At 38.3% G+C, this 15,930-nt stretch overlaps 1 pseudogene; it reads left to right on the top strand.

Moving 5' to 3' along the window:
• The first annotated feature begins 1,716 nt into the window (after window positions 1-1,716).
• On the top strand, window positions 1,717-15,714 carry LOC143617777 (two pore potassium channel a-like; annotated as a pseudogene).
• Window positions 15,715-15,930: the final 216 nt, after the last annotated feature.

Genomic DNA, 15,930 nt, shown 5'->3' with positions numbered 1-15,930 from the left:
CATGAAAACCTCAATAGAGTGTTTGATTATTTCATGAAAGACGGCCACCATGCAACGTTGGAAGGTGGCTGGAGCATTACATAGTCCAAATGGCATTCTTCGGTAGGCGAAGGTTCCATACGGACATGTAAAGGTGGTCTTCTCCGGATCCTCGTCAGAAATAGGAATTTGAAAGTATCCGGAGAATCCGTCAAGAAAAAAGTAGAACATTTTTCCAGATAAATTTTCAGGCATTTGATCGATAAAAGGAGTGGAACATGATCTTTTCTTGTGGCGTCAGTAAGCTTCTGGTAATCAATGCAAACTAGCCAGCCTGTGATGGTCCTCATTGGTATTAGCTCGTCTTTCTCGTTCATTGCAACTGTCTCCTCCATTCTTGGGTACTACTTAAACGGGACTAACCCAAGGTGAATATGAGATTGGGTAGATTAATCCGGCATCAAGGAGTTTGATTACTTCCTTCTTCACCACATCTTGCATGTTAGGATTAAGACGTCTTTGATGTTGGACCACGGGTTTTTATTCTTCCTCCATGAGGATTTTGTGAGTACAAAAGGAGGGACTGATTCCCTTGATATCCATGATCTGCCATACGGTAGCCTTCTTATGGTTTTTAAGAACCTTAAGAAGTTCGTCTTCCTCTTCTTTAGAAAGGTGAGATGAAATGATTTCTGGGAGTTGAGAGTCTTTTTCTAGAAAGGCATACTCAAGATGGTTCGGTAGTTCTTTTAACTCCAAGGCTGTTGGTTCTTCGATTGACCTTTTTGCTTTTTCGTTACATTCGGTGATCTCACATACTACCTCTGATGTTTCTTGATTGTTTTTATAAGTATTGAGATTATCGTTTTCTGAAATAGGTTTGATAGTAGCGTCAGTTATGAATTGTGCTTCTAATGAGGTATCAAGGGAAGATTTCCGCACATAGAAACTCACGATAGAATCGACGATGTCTACACAGTATAATGTGTCATCGTGATGTTTCGGATGTTGCATAGATTTTCCTATGCCAAAAGTGATAGCCTCGTCATTGACCCTGAGAGTGAGTTTGCTGGTGCAAACGTCAATGATAGCCTTTGTAGTGGCTAAGAAGAGTCTTCCTAAGATCAGAGGTACACTTTTGTCTTCCTCCATGTCTAGAATTACAAAATCTACTAGGAAAACAAATTTGTCAATTTTGACAAGCATGTTTTCGACAATGCCCCGAGGATATTTGACAGATCAGTCAGCTAACTGAATGCTCATGCGGGTGGGCTTTGGTTCTCCTATCCCTAGTTTTGCGAAAACCACATAATGCATTAGATTAATACTTGCTCCTAGGTCAGCTAGGGTATTGCTAACAGACAAATTTCTTATGAGACAAGGGATAGTAAGGCTCCCTGGATCAGTCATTTTTGGTGGTAGCTTGTATTGGACGACAGATGAACATTCTTCACTTTGGGTGACATGCGAGAGCTCCTCCAGCTTCCTTTTGTTGGTCAGCACTTCTTTGAGAAATTTTGCATATTTCAGCATTTGAGCAATGGCTTCGACGAAAGGGATGTTGATGTGGAGTTGTTTGAAGAGTTCTAAAAACTTCCCGTCTTGAGCTTCCAATCTCTCCTGTTCAGCCGTCCATGGTATGGAATAGGCGGAACATAAGTTTGGACTGATTCCTTAGGTTGTACGGTGCTTGTTGGAACTAGTATCTCCTGTTCTTTGTAAGGAACTTCCTTTTCCATGACTGGTTCTGAAGTTGGTGAGGCAACAGTGGTTGTGCCACTTCGTAATGTGACAGCGTTAGCTATCGCATTTGGATTGGTTACAGTGTTTTTTAGAAGAGTGTCAGGTGGTCTTTCGGATAATTGTCGAGCAATCTGTTCGATCTGAGTTTCTAGATTCGGCAATGATGCTTGTTGAATTTTGAGGTCAGCTTCATGCTTCAATAATACTCCACTGATATCAACGGCTCTTGAGTCAGCCTTCTTCTCTGCTTCATTCGTTTTGGTCATGATTTGGATTAACATTTCTTTGATTATTAAGTAGCTCGGATTTTGATGGCTACTGGAACTTTGGTCTTGGAATTGTAGTTTAGGCTGGAAAGATTGATTCATCGGTCCTTTTTCGAATCTGGGTAGTGTTTGAGTGTTACCTCCGTCTTTGCAACTGAAATTCGGATGGTTTCTCCAACCAGGATTGTAATTGTTGCTGAAATCGTTGTTTTGACGGGCAATGAAGTAAAATTCTTCCATGGCCATAACAACTTGTTTTCAGTCACTTGTCTTATGTGTTCCTCCACAGATGTCACACATGATCTTGGTTTTCAATAGTTCGGCTTGAAGTTGTTCGAATTTCTTAGAAAGGGCTTCAAGTTGTGCGGTGAAAAGAGTGTTGGAATCGACGTGGTGCATTCCTTTGTGTGTTGGTGTAGATCTTGGTAGGTTATAAGAGAAACTCTTCTTTGCTGCCTTCTCCATGATTTCAAATGCTTCGTTAGGTGATTTGGTTCCTAGATCTCCACCGGAAACTTGGTCGATAGCCTATTTGTTTTGACTGGATTGTGCGTCAAAAAAAGTTTGTACTTGTAACCATACGCTCAGTCCATGGTGTGGGCATCTTCTCAGAAGACTTTGGTATCTCACCCATGTTGCGTGTAACGATTCATCATCATCGGCCCGGAATCCGCTAATGCTGGCTCGATATTTAGCAGTTTTATCAGGCAGAAAGTATTTGAGGAGAAACTGTTCAACCATCTGGTCCCAGTTGGTGATGGATCCAAAAGAAAGGGATTCTATCCATTCTAGGGCTTTTCCCCTTAAGGAGAAAGGAAAGATTTTGAGTTTGATTTGATCTTCTAAACAATTTTGAATTTAAAACTTTCTGCAGATTCGTAAGAATCGAGATATATGAGAAAGAGGGTCTTCGTTGAGGAGACCATTAAATTGAACTGAATTTTCCACCATATGATTGGTTCTTGATTTGATTTTGAAATTTTCGTTGATTTCAGGTGGAGCCACTCCATTGTCGTAGCCTTCGAGAGTTGGCTCGGCATACTGGCTCATGTTTAGTTCGTTGTTTTTGGCCGCCATCATCTCTTCGGTTTGATTTTTTCCTGATCTCGTGGCGTCTAGTGACTAGTCTTTGATTGTTTCGGAGGTTTCTACAGTCCGTTTACGTGCTTGTCGACGAAAGAGTCGTTCCGGTTCAGAAATTAGAGAAACAAGCTCAGGCTCGAATGTAGAGGACATACATGGAATTAAATCAAATTGAAATTGTTTGAATTAAACTAAAGGTTAGTTGAAGTTAAATTAAAAGTTAGTATAAACTATTCTAAAATTAACTAATATATAAGTTAATTAAGCTAATAAAATTAGGCTAGCCTTAAAAATATATAGTTTAATAGTTAGTAAGAAAAAAAATAAAATGAAAGTTAAAAATTTTGTACAATTGTAAACAATGATTAAATTAAAACTTGGATTGTTCTTAGAAACGTACCGTGTCCCCGGCAAAGATGCCAAAAACTTGATGTGTTGCGTGTGAGTGATTAAAATGATAACTGATTGGGGTTTTAGCTTTCGTACAAGATCATGTTTTAAATTTATAAAAGTGATTTCTACTAAGACTAAACGCACACAAAATAGGCAAGTGTACCTATCATATACGTAGAATAGTATTGGTAAGAACCAAGTATCGATCCGTTGACACAAATGGTTCTAATAATAAATCTTCGTCTTGCTTTAATCGGAAGGTTTAATCATTTTGAGGTTGATTTTTAAACTTTTTATAAAATAGAAATACTTATATATAATATATAGGTGACAATAAGAGAAATTCTAAATGAGTAATTCAATTATATGAAGGTTACCATCTAAAATCAAGAATCCGCTCCATTATTCCTTAATGATTAGTAAATGAACATGTGATAAACTTGTCATAATAATATATGATATAATAGTCACTCATTTCTAAGTGAATGTATTCTATGATATAAAATAAAGTAGCATTCGCATTTTAAAGTTCATCCTTTCCTAATGTCATGCTACCATGAGAATGTCAATTTAAGTAGACAAGCAGTTTGGTATAGTAGAACGATTAGGATTGACTTTGATTTCTCAAATACCAATCCTAACAACTTCGAGTGGTTGTAGTTAACTCACACAACCTCCCCTTGGTTGATTTAATTAGGTTATGATTTCACATTCCATTAACATATGATTTCTTTAACTAGCATGATAGCCTAAGCAATCGTGTTAACAATGTTATTTTAGAGTTATCAAAATTAGAGAAATAGATCATAACTTATATCTCATCATTTATAAGTACAACATAAGGATCCATGTTTTATCTTGAATAAGTTATCAAAGTATTCTTCTTACCATTTCTAGTTTCCAAGAACATGAGTTAACATGAATGATTATCAATCATCAACCTTGATGTACTGAGTTAAAGTGATAAAACATTTCTTCATCAAAGGATAATTGCAAAATAACCATGTACAATACCAAACTAAACCACATGTTTCACATAATCATCAAGTAAAACAAAGCTTCTTCATAGATTATAGATGGTAAATGGAGTTTAGCTCACAATGAGCATTATTATAAACATTAAAATGAATGATGATAACAAACACATGATTAAACTAGAACAGTCTAACCAAATATGGATGAATCTTCCTTCTTAATGTTAATGATGATGATGGTTGATAATGATGATGGTACGATGGATGATGATGATAACCTCCAATCCTTCAAACTCCTCACAAGATCTTCAATATGAGTGTAATGTAGATGTTTGTATAAGAGAAACCCATTTAGAGATTTTCTTCAAGCACACTTGATTAATTCAACATTCACCTCTATTTATTGGCAGTCTGAGGAGTTAGACACGACCCCGTGCTTCTAGAGGCACGGCCCCGTGTCCAATTGCATTAAATGTTGTCAGATCGTACATGATGACTCACCACGGCCCCGTGCTTCCTAAGGCACGGCCCCGTGCTTTTTAGTGACATGTGCTAATTCTTTTTGTCTTATCTGAAAGGTAACCACGGCCCATGTTGGATTAAGCACGACCTCGTGCTTTTATGTCCAGTATTTGTCTTTTCTTGTAGATTTTCGTCTTTTCTTGTGCTTAGAAGTATAGGGGCGTGATTCTAGGAGCATGGGGGCGTCGTTGAGGGTTTACTTGAGTTTTCTTTCGTTTTTCTTCGTTTTTTCATTTGTTTCTTTGTTTAAGGATTTGGTTTACCTGAAATTGCATTTTAAAGTGATAAGTAGCCTTCTGAGCTATATTATTTAATAGAAGTTGCAGTTTTTAAAGATTATTTGATGCTAAAAAGATGTATAATTTTATGTACATCACCCGCTCTCCACAATTTTTCTCAAAATCACCGCTTTTTTTACAAGAGAAAACTCAATGAAGTTGCATTCTTCCATCGGGAAAGTAGCTTCTAATCAGACATAACCCCTCCTACTTCAGTTAATATGTAAGTTTTGGGTGAATCTGCTATTTTTTTTTATTTTTTATTCTGAACTTTGAAAATATTGGTCATTTTTAAGTTTTATTCGATGGTGATTCACTGACTCATGTGTAGATTGATGGGAATATGAAAGAATATTTGTAAAGATTTGCTTTCCGCACTTCAATTAACTTAGGAAAAAAGTGTTTTCCGAGTTAATTTAGTGGTGGAAAAGAAATGAAATGAAAGGGGAAAAAATATTATTGTATTCTAAAAGATTTTTTAATGAAAGAAAAGAAAAGAATTTAGAGAAAAATTGTGTTCCTGAGTTAATTAAATAGAGAAAAAGAAAACATATTGAAGAAAAACAATGAGAAAAAAAATAAGAAAGGGATGAAAACAAAAATTTTTCTTTCTTTTTTTTTTCTCTCATTAAGTGAACTCGGGAACATAGCGGTGTTTTATTTAAAGAGGGAAATGGAAAGAAAAGGAAGTATGAAACAAATTGGTTGTGTTCCCAATTTTCATTTAAAAAGGAAAAAAAACAAAACGTTGTCCCCTTGTTTCATTAGGAAAGAAAAGGAAAAGAAAGAAGAGAAAATGAATAGTTAATAAGAGAATTTGTATCTTTTTAAATTGGAAAAATTTTGAACAAAACAAAATTGGAGAGAAAGTGAAGATGCCAAAAGAAAAGAGACAAAAAGAAAACTTTATTTTCCTTCCCTTTCTTTTTATAAGTAAACTCTAGAGCATAACGTAAATGAATCCCCTTTAGGCAGGTGTGGAAGGAATGTTTTGAATAGTTACAACCTTTCATGAAAGGGTCCTACTTGGGATACTTTAGACACCTACCTGTACGCCCCGTATAGGGCTATCCGAGGGCCTAAAGCCCAATATAAGGCTATAAGGGGTGTATAAAGCCCCCGTATAACCCTATATAGAGCGTCATCATCGTATTCAGTAAATCCCCCTTATAGCAAAGCAATGATAGCGTCTGAGGAAGGTAAGATGTAGACAACCTTACCTCTGCCCCCTAGGAATAGAGAGACTGCTTCCGGTGAGACACCCAGCTCGATAGTAGTTTTGCATCAATCCTTGTACATAAGGCACATAACACTCAACTATTCGGACACTAGCTAATTGGTGCATGTACCTTTGTCTTTCGACCATCAACGCCACCACATGATGCCTAATTAACCTTCTGTCACTTTTAACGTTAGTTTCACGAATTAGTAAAATAATGTCAAAATTAATGCAGTTTCACTTTTGCCCACCCGAGGGCCCACAGAGCATATAGGGGGTATTTAAAGCATCCACAACAGCAAACCTCCACCTCAGTGCCACATATATTTCAAACTTTTTTCAAAAAACCTCATTTTTTTCCTACAACAACAAACCTCTACAAACCTCCACCTCACACTTCACATACTTTTACAATTAATATAATTCAACTACTATAAAAATTAAATAAATTTATTTTATTTATTAAAGTACACAAATTTAAAGGTTTTCTTAAAGTTTGTTTCTGTAAACTTTCTTCAAAACCATCAACCACAAACAACCTCTACATCAATAAAATTTACACTCCTCTTTGTTTGCCTTTTCTACATCCAAACAATGCCACATAAGAATTGTTGTGGATGCTCTTAGGTTGTGTTTGTTTTTGCTTATAAGGTCTGCAAAAAGCCTATGTTTGCGGGCGCGCAGACATAAGCTCTTGAAGACTGTTTGTTTTTTAAAAAAAGAAAAGATCTGAAAACTGCTTTTATGGTCTTAAAAATAAGCTTTTTTCAACATCTTCACACTTCTTCACACTTCATAACATCATACCAAGTACCAACACCCAATGTCCAACACCACCACCACCACCACCGTCCGCCGCCACCACCACCCACCACCACCGTCCGCTGCCGCCACCACCCACCACCACCGTTCGCCGCCACCACCACCCACCACCACCACCACCACCCACCGTCAACCACTCACCACCACCACCGTTAACCACCCACCACCACCACCGTCCATCACCACCACCACCCTCGTCGGCCACAACCACCTTCCACAACCACCACCATCCACCCACCGTCCGTCCGTCGCCACCACCACCCGCCACCACTATTCACCACCACCCGCCACCGCCACCACCCACCGTCCGCCGCCACCACCATCCACCCCCACCACCCCGCCACCGCCACCCGCCACCATCCACCACCACCATAGTCCACCACCGTTCATCACCACCACCACCCATTGTCGGCCACCATCACGGTCCACCTCCCACCACCACAACCGTCCATCACCACCACCCACCGTTCACCGCCTACCATAATTGTCTACCACCACCCACTTCCATAGTTCGTACACCACTACCAATTATTTTGAAGTCTACAAACGTTAAATGACTTTTATCTACTGTAATATATATAATAGATAACTACTTTTCAGCTTTATGCAGACGATATCTAGTTTATAAAACAAACAGTATTATATTTTCAGATTGCAGACCTTTAGACCCCATCTTCAGTTGCAGACATTAAATCAGATGAAATCAGATTGCAGACAATTTTTGTCTTAAAAACAAACAGCACCTTAGGGTCCCTAGAAAACCCCTTCATTAAAAGACATGAAAGTTGGGGTATAACATACATCACTTACAATTGCTTTGCAATTATCATTAACACCAGTGGATATTTTCAGTCCCAGTGTTTAGCGTTACCAATGGACATAAGTAGCACTGACAGTTATTTGCCAATGATTGCTATTTGCAACCGCTGTGTAGTTTGAACTAATAACATATTGTAATTTCTGAACTAATTTGTCACTATTGTTAAGTTAGGTTTGATAATTAATAGCATGTTGGCACTAGTTAACAATAATTAGTTTCAGAAATCAGCCTTTTAAAAATCAGTTTCAGTTTCATGTAACCGTTTAAAATTCTGCTGAATCGTAACACATATACTAAAAAGCAATAAGAAAAATAAAAAATAAAAATAGAAAGAGATGCAGTCATTTCTAGTGAATAATATTAAGGAAAAATTAAATATGGATCCCAACAAGGGGTGTTGCCCTTGAACCCATAGCGGGCTAGTCCTTCACCCCACCAAAGGGGAAGTGCCCCTTGGAAACATTAGTTTAGAGGGCTTGATCCCTTGTAACCTTTAATGAGGTTTCATAGTATTCAAAATCATAATATTCTTGATTGAGAGTGCATTCTACACCTCCTACGTTATTAAAATAGCTTGATTACTATAATTACCATCAACAAGTGGTCAAAATTTGTGATGCATCACATTTTTTTTATCATTGTATTGATACTTGTTTAGGGGTGCAAATGTATCCATTTATTACATTTTATGTTAGTTTAGTTTGTCAACTATTTCAAAAGGAAAGTTGATAGGTCATATTACCTTTAAATTAACTAATATTTTGGGTAAACATATTATGTAAACTCAAATACATGTCTATACAACATGATACTTACTTGGGTAAACATATACATGCAGTTTTCTGTATACATACTATGTAAACTCAAATACATGTCCATACAACATGATACTTACTTGGGTAAACATATACATGCAGTTTTCTGTTGATATCAAGCACACAAATTTAACATTTTGAATCAAGTTTCTTGCATTAACAACTAATGGCGGACAACAAGCTTCACCAAAGCACCCACACTGATTAAATAGCTGCCATCAAGATACCGTAGTAGGTAAACTTGAAGGGGAAAGAGACATCACTTTGGGGTTTGTTGATTTACTACGTGATAATTTTATTGAAAAAGATAGAAGTCGCGGTATTTATTTCACCCAAGATTGGGTCTCTCTACCAGGTGTTCTGCCTGTAGCTTCGGGAGGTATTTACATTTGGCATATGCCTGCTTTGACCGAGATATTTGGGGATGATTCCGTACTATAGTTCGGTGGAGGAACTTTAGGGCACCCTTGGGGAAATGCACCTGGTGCTGTAGCTAATTAAGTAGCTCTGGAAGCATGTGTACAAGCTCGTAATGAAGGACACGATCTTGCTATTGAGGGTAATGAAATTATCCGTGAGGCTACCAAATGGAGTCCTGATCTAGCTGCTGCTTGTGAAGTATGGAAGGAGATCAAAGATTCCGAAGAATCAAAAGCAGCCAGCTAGCAAAACCCTTAACTAACAATGACAAACACAAAAATGCAATCAAAACGCCAGTGTTTCACCCCTCCTAGCCGCTTTACATGTAAGTAGCGGTCATATTGTTAGCATATTTCGTTGCAGGTAAACTTTCCTTTTATCTAACCCGGAACCAAATGTTAGGAACCAAAACAATTAGCGTACTTGACGCACTTTATTTCACCATGGTCACAATAACATTAGTCGAGTATGGAGACCTTGTTCCCAATAAAAAACTTGCATTACTACCCGCATATCTTTTTGTGGTCTCGGACATGTTAATAATCGTGTTGGTTTTAACTAAAGTAGCCGAGCTTTTAGTGGACAAACAAGAACATTTGTTTGTGCTTTTTACCGTTGTACAATTAAATGAAACCATCGATGAAGCGGAAATCCAAGAAAATATTAAAACAAAGGGAGTGAGGAAGAAGATTATAGTATCGTTTGTGTTGCTTTTGGTATTCATGGCTGCAGGAACAAGTTCAATACTTTGGTTGAAGATTTGGGTCGTCTTCATGATTTTTATTGTGTTATGGGAAAGGTTACGGGCGCTGGGTACGTAGATAAATGTTTTCAACAAAAGGTGGGCGCACGTTCGCTTTGGTTTGGATCTTAGAGGCTACAATTTTTTTAATTTAGCTAGCGTTTACTTTTACTTCCGTGTATGCCAAAATAAAGCAAAGGGAGTAGGTAAAATGGATTCTTAAAAGAAACCCGGCTGTTTCTGACCTTGAGGCAGCTGATTTTGATGGTGACGAGATCGTCGTGTAAGTATATATGTATAATATTCTTGAAAGTGATAGTCTAACAAGTGTATCAAGTGTCAGATATGGTTTTTATGTTTTAACACTGAAACAGTGCTGAAGAAACACGAACCTAATCCAGTATTAGGACTAGATTTATATTTTCACCGAGCATGAGTAAATGGATAAGCTAGCTTAAACTGAGTGAGACCAACTAGATTCAGATCCAATCCTGCAAAACGAAACTACCATGAGCTCGTTACGGGAAGGACAAGATGGAGGATCTTCCCGTAGACACCCTTCGACGCGAGAATAAGTACTATTCTTATTGAGAGAGAAAGTACAAAGTGATTTATGTAATATTGAGAGAATGAATGAATACCTCATGATGATAAGTTTGGTATTTATAGCTGGTGGTGGAGGAAGGTAATCGGTGGAGTCGTCACTATTAGAAAAATTCTTCCTTCTACCTGAATGAACGCGTGGATGACTTTGATAGGAGATGAAAGCTACCCATGTGAGTGGTTACAACAGATGGTCCTGATAGCCTTTTCTAATTGGTTATGCTATCACGTGTTCTCCATAAAGAGGTAAATGTCGCTATCAGGGAATATTACCACCAATTCTAGAAGGAAGTTAGTTACAACTGCCTTTATTTCATAAGAGTGAAGTCATCGAATTATCCTTCCGTGTTGCTGGTGGCTTCCAGCTCTTTCTAGGAAGGTACTTTGGACTCCTGTCTTCGATGTATAGCTCCCTCAATGATGTGGTTGATCCGTGAGTTTACAGATGACTCACGGATGACTCATATGAGTATCTTGGATGACCCGCGGGTGTTACTTCATGGGTTTTTGGACCTTTCTGCTACCCCAGCTCTATAAGTCCCCTAGTCCATTGTTATTTTCGCATGTGATTTGTGCGGGTAGAATTTTGGACTTATGTTTTCATGGGCTTGTCAAAGTTGTTTTGCTTCTTGAAGACGCATCTTTGTGAAGGTTAGGATAAACATTAGAAACAGACGTGTCATGACTGAAAATGTCAGAATAGTTCACTTTTGAGAGCTGTACACAGGCTGTTCCTATAAAAAATTTTAGCGTTTCCCGCCTGACGTGTCGTTCATTTACTGGACCCCCTCGTTCCCTCTCTTCCATGGCATTAATTGTGGTGGGTAAAATAGGAAACGATTACCATTTCTATCACCTTTCTCTTTCTTCCTTCATCTTTGAGTTTTTTCTTGCCGGAAAAACTTCAATCTTCCCTACTGCAGATACTGAATATATCACAATTGCTCTTTGTAACCGATTCCTGCCGTTTATCTGATGGCTGAGAAGAAAAATCTCCTTCCATTGATCGTGTTACAATCAATTGGAAGGAGAGAGAGACTTTCAAGACATCGGCAACGCATACGGACTTGCGCCGGAATGGGAACCAGAACTTGCCATTGCCAGGTCTATTGCCGATAAGCCACCAAAGGGGAAGATTACCAAATTTCTAGGAAATATTCTAACCGGAAATAGGATTCATCTTTCCCAAATGCACCCATTTGGTCTGATGAGGATCCATTACTTTGAGTTCTGCTATCATAGATGCCGTAACGGTGCTCCAAGCAGAGAAAGATAGGCAAGCTGCTGCTGCTAAGGCCTAAGAGGAAGCCTGCAAGCACCAAATGTTGTTCTCGAGGCTGATCGAGAAGAAACTTGCATTAAGGAAGCTGAGCTTGCCACCATTCAAGAATCGAATGCCACTTTGCAAGAACAAGTGGCCACTCAAGGAGAGTTAATCACTTCCTATGACGAGGAAGTAAAGCGACTGAAAGCCGAAGCAGCGAGAAGAGAAAAACTTATCTCCGAGCTCACTAGCGATAATGTTTGTGTGGTTGGAGAACATGGTGAAGTGAAGAAAGTTGCGGAGCAGGCCACTTATGAGAAAAAAGTGGCTTATGTCTCATGGCCTCCCAATGGTAATATTACTTCTATTGATTTATGAAGTTATAATATGAATTCATATTCGCTGACCTTTTCTTTTGTGTAGGTTATTGAAAATATCACTAGGTAGGATTTGAAGAAGGCGTTCAGTTTGTTAAGGAAGGATGTTCGCTTGAAGAGTTCGAGCTTCATGGCCACGACATAGAAGCGTAATATAAAGTGAAGCTACAAGGTTTTGACGTCTTGAATTTTGCTGTGCAAGATGTCATTGTCACTTTCTCCACTCAAGACAACAGTGTCCAACAACTACAAGAATTCTTTCATGTTGATCCGGAAGACAACGTGGAGAATCCTTCTGAACCGGAAGACTCCCCGCTCCACGTGAATAGATGTTACATATGTTTTAGTCTCTTATGTCTTTTGTATGAACTATTATGCAACCCTATCCTCCTTTTGATCATATATTACAAGGGTCTATAATTTTGTTTTGTTATGATAATAATAATAATAATAATATAAATGTGTTAAGTAAAATTTATCATGCAATTAAATAAAGGATAGAACACAGGTCGTCGCAATATGGCACGCAAACCATAGAATTCATGAGTTAGATATATCTTAGCATGTAAGCCAGCATTATATGATATATAAATGACGTGCACGTCCCTTAAGATTTCCATACAAGTTATTTATAACATGGAATGCGTACCATTCTAGCACGCAGGCTAGAGATATAAATGGAATTTAAAGATGACGTGCAAGTCACCTATTAAAAGGGTAGGTACACCACTTAAGATATATTTTGGCACGCATGCCAGAAATATAAATGAATTTTCTTAGTGACGCGCATGTCACCTATTTAAAATGGCACGCACGGCACTTAGATTATATTCTGGCACGTAGGCCAGAAATATAAATGAAATTTATAGGTGAAACGCAGGTCACCTATTTAAGATGGCACGCACACCACCTAGATTATATTTTGGCACGCAGGCCATAAATATAAATGAAATTTATAGGTAATGTGCAGGTCACCTATTTAAGATGGCACACACACCACTTAAACTATATTCCAGCATGCAGGCAAGTAATATATGTAAAACTTTGATATGAAGTAAAAGAAGTTGGCACGCGGGCCTTTCTTGAAACATCTTTAAACATAGAATGGTACTCAGACTATTGCTCATTAAGTGGTACGCAAACCAAAAATAAATATTAAATAAGAAATGGCGCGCATGCCAATGGTATGCAGACCATTACATATAACATTTTTAAGTTAGGTAACGTTCCAAGTTCGTGGAACTGGTGTGCCATCAAGTTTTTCTAATGCATACGCACCCCTTTCCTAGGACTATGTTAATCTTTTAAGGTCCTTCCCAGGTTGGAGCTAATTTCCTAGTGTTTCTGCGTTTGAAGCTTCATTATTGCGGAACACATAATCTCCCACATTAAGCTAACATACGTTTACTCGCGAATCATAATACCTTTGGAGGTGGCGTTTTTAATGGCTTTCTCTTATCAGTGCCAACTCACTCCTTTCTTCCAAAAGGTCCAAGTTCAAACGCAACTCTTTGTCATTGTCTGTGGTGAGGAGCGTTCTTGCGGATGGGATAGAAATCATTGCCTCCATACCATAAGTAAAACTGAAAGGAGTTTCAGAATTACTTGTTTTCTTGTGGGTCCAATAAGGCCATAATACATGTGGTAATTCATCTACCCAACATGTGCGCTTGGTGCCAGATCTGGCTTTAATTCCATCCTTAATACTTCGATTAGCTTTTTCCACTTGCCCATTGCCTTGTGGATGAGCCATTGAAGTGAATACTTGGGTAACATGCAATTCTTCTAACCAACTTTGTAAACCTTTGTCGGCAAACGGTGTTCCATTGTCACTTACTATTGTTAATGGGAGACCAAAAAGACATAATGAACTCCCATATAAATTTTTTCATATTTGCGGCTATGATAGATGCTACAAGTTTATCTTCTATCCACTTAGTGAAATAATCAATTGCAACTATCAAGAATTTAACGTGGCCAGGACCTTCAGGAAACGGACCCATAATATCAATTGCCCACTTTTGGAATGACTATGCAGATGAAACTGGGACCAATTCATTCTGGGGATGAAGAATATTCGGCGCATGTCTTTGACAAGAACCATACTTTTGGCCACCATCATTCTTGGTCGTGTATGTGATTCATTCTAGGTCAATAATACCCTACTTTCATAATTTTGGCGACCACCATTCTTGGTCCCGCATATAATCCACAGATACCTTCATGAATCTCCCAGATCAAATAATTAGCATCATCTGCATCAACACATCTAAGGAGTGGACCAAGAAAGGATTGTCAATAAAGAACTCCATCCTGAAGTTGATAATGTAAGGCCTTATGATGGATTTTCTAAGTAACATCTCTCTCTTCTGGTAACACCTGGTAGATAAATACGCCTGAATAGGTGTCATCCACGAACTGGTTACTGTTGGAATGACGAAAACTTGACGTTGCGGGACTATGGCCTATCCGATACTTCAATAGGAATTACTTTTGCTGAGTGTTCGAAACTTATTGATACGAACTTGCTTAAGGCATCCTTGTGTTTATTCTTACTTCACTTGATGTGAATAACCTTGCAGAAATTAAACTACTTCATGAGATCTTTAGCTTGAGACAAGTATGAAGCCATTACTTCGTTTTTTTGCTTCTTACGATTCGTTGATTTGCCCCGCAAAGTGATTGATGTAAAATTGGAAGAATGAATGAATACCTCATGATGATCAGGTTTGGTATTATAGCCGGTGTGGTGGGGAGGTGATTGGTGGAATTGTCACTATATGAAAGATGCTTCCTTTTATCTGCATGGACACGTGGCTGACTTTGATAGGTGATGAAAGCTAGCCATGTGCGTGGTTACAAAAGAATGTCCAGTTGGCCTTTGCTAATTGGATGTGCTATCACGTGTTCTTCATAAAGAGGTAAATTTCTTTATCAAGGAATATTACCACCAATCTTCTAGAAGGGAGTTAGTTACAACTGTCTTTCATTCTTATGGGTGAAGTCATTAGATTATCCTTCCGCATTGCGGGTGTCTTCTCGCCCTGTCTAGGAAGGTACTTTGGACTCATACCTTCGGTGTATAGCTCCCTCGGATGATTTGGTTGATCCGTGAGTGTTACAGATGACCTGCGGATGACTCTTATGAGTATCTTGGATGACCCGCGGGAGTTACTTCATGGGTTTTCGGACCCTTCTGCTACCCTACCTCTATAAGTGCTATTTTTTTCATTGTCTATAAGTTAGAAGAGATGTGGAAGGTTACCAAGATGATATCACGCCTATCTTGGAGGTATTTGAAAGCCTTGATTTTGATAAAACCGAAACGTTATCTAATGTGGATCTTCTGTTTTTGCGGTCATCATTGCCAGCGTCGGATGTTATACGTCCCTGATTACCTTTGTAAGATGATGTTAGTAACAAAATTTTGGAAAGCGGTGTCTTTGACTCCTTCAGATTTGGCCTTTTGTATTGATACTATTGCTATTAGTGAAGAAGAAGAAGAAGAAGAATATTGATTATATGTTAATATCATGGCTACTTTGTGGTGATTTGGAAGCATAGAAACAACATGATCTTCATTGCATGCCTAAATAAACGTGATTCTATA

This window comes from Bidens hawaiensis, unplaced genomic scaffold (assembly GCF_021521415.1).
Source record: "Bidens hawaiensis isolate Kalapana, Puna unplaced genomic scaffold, B.hawaiensis_p1.1 tig00057966_1, whole genome shotgun sequence".
Classification (NCBI taxonomy): Eukaryota; Viridiplantae; Streptophyta; class Magnoliopsida; order Asterales; family Asteraceae; genus Bidens; species Bidens hawaiensis.
Note: the sequence above shows the minus strand (reverse complement) of the source record. Positions and strands in the feature narration are given on the sequence as shown.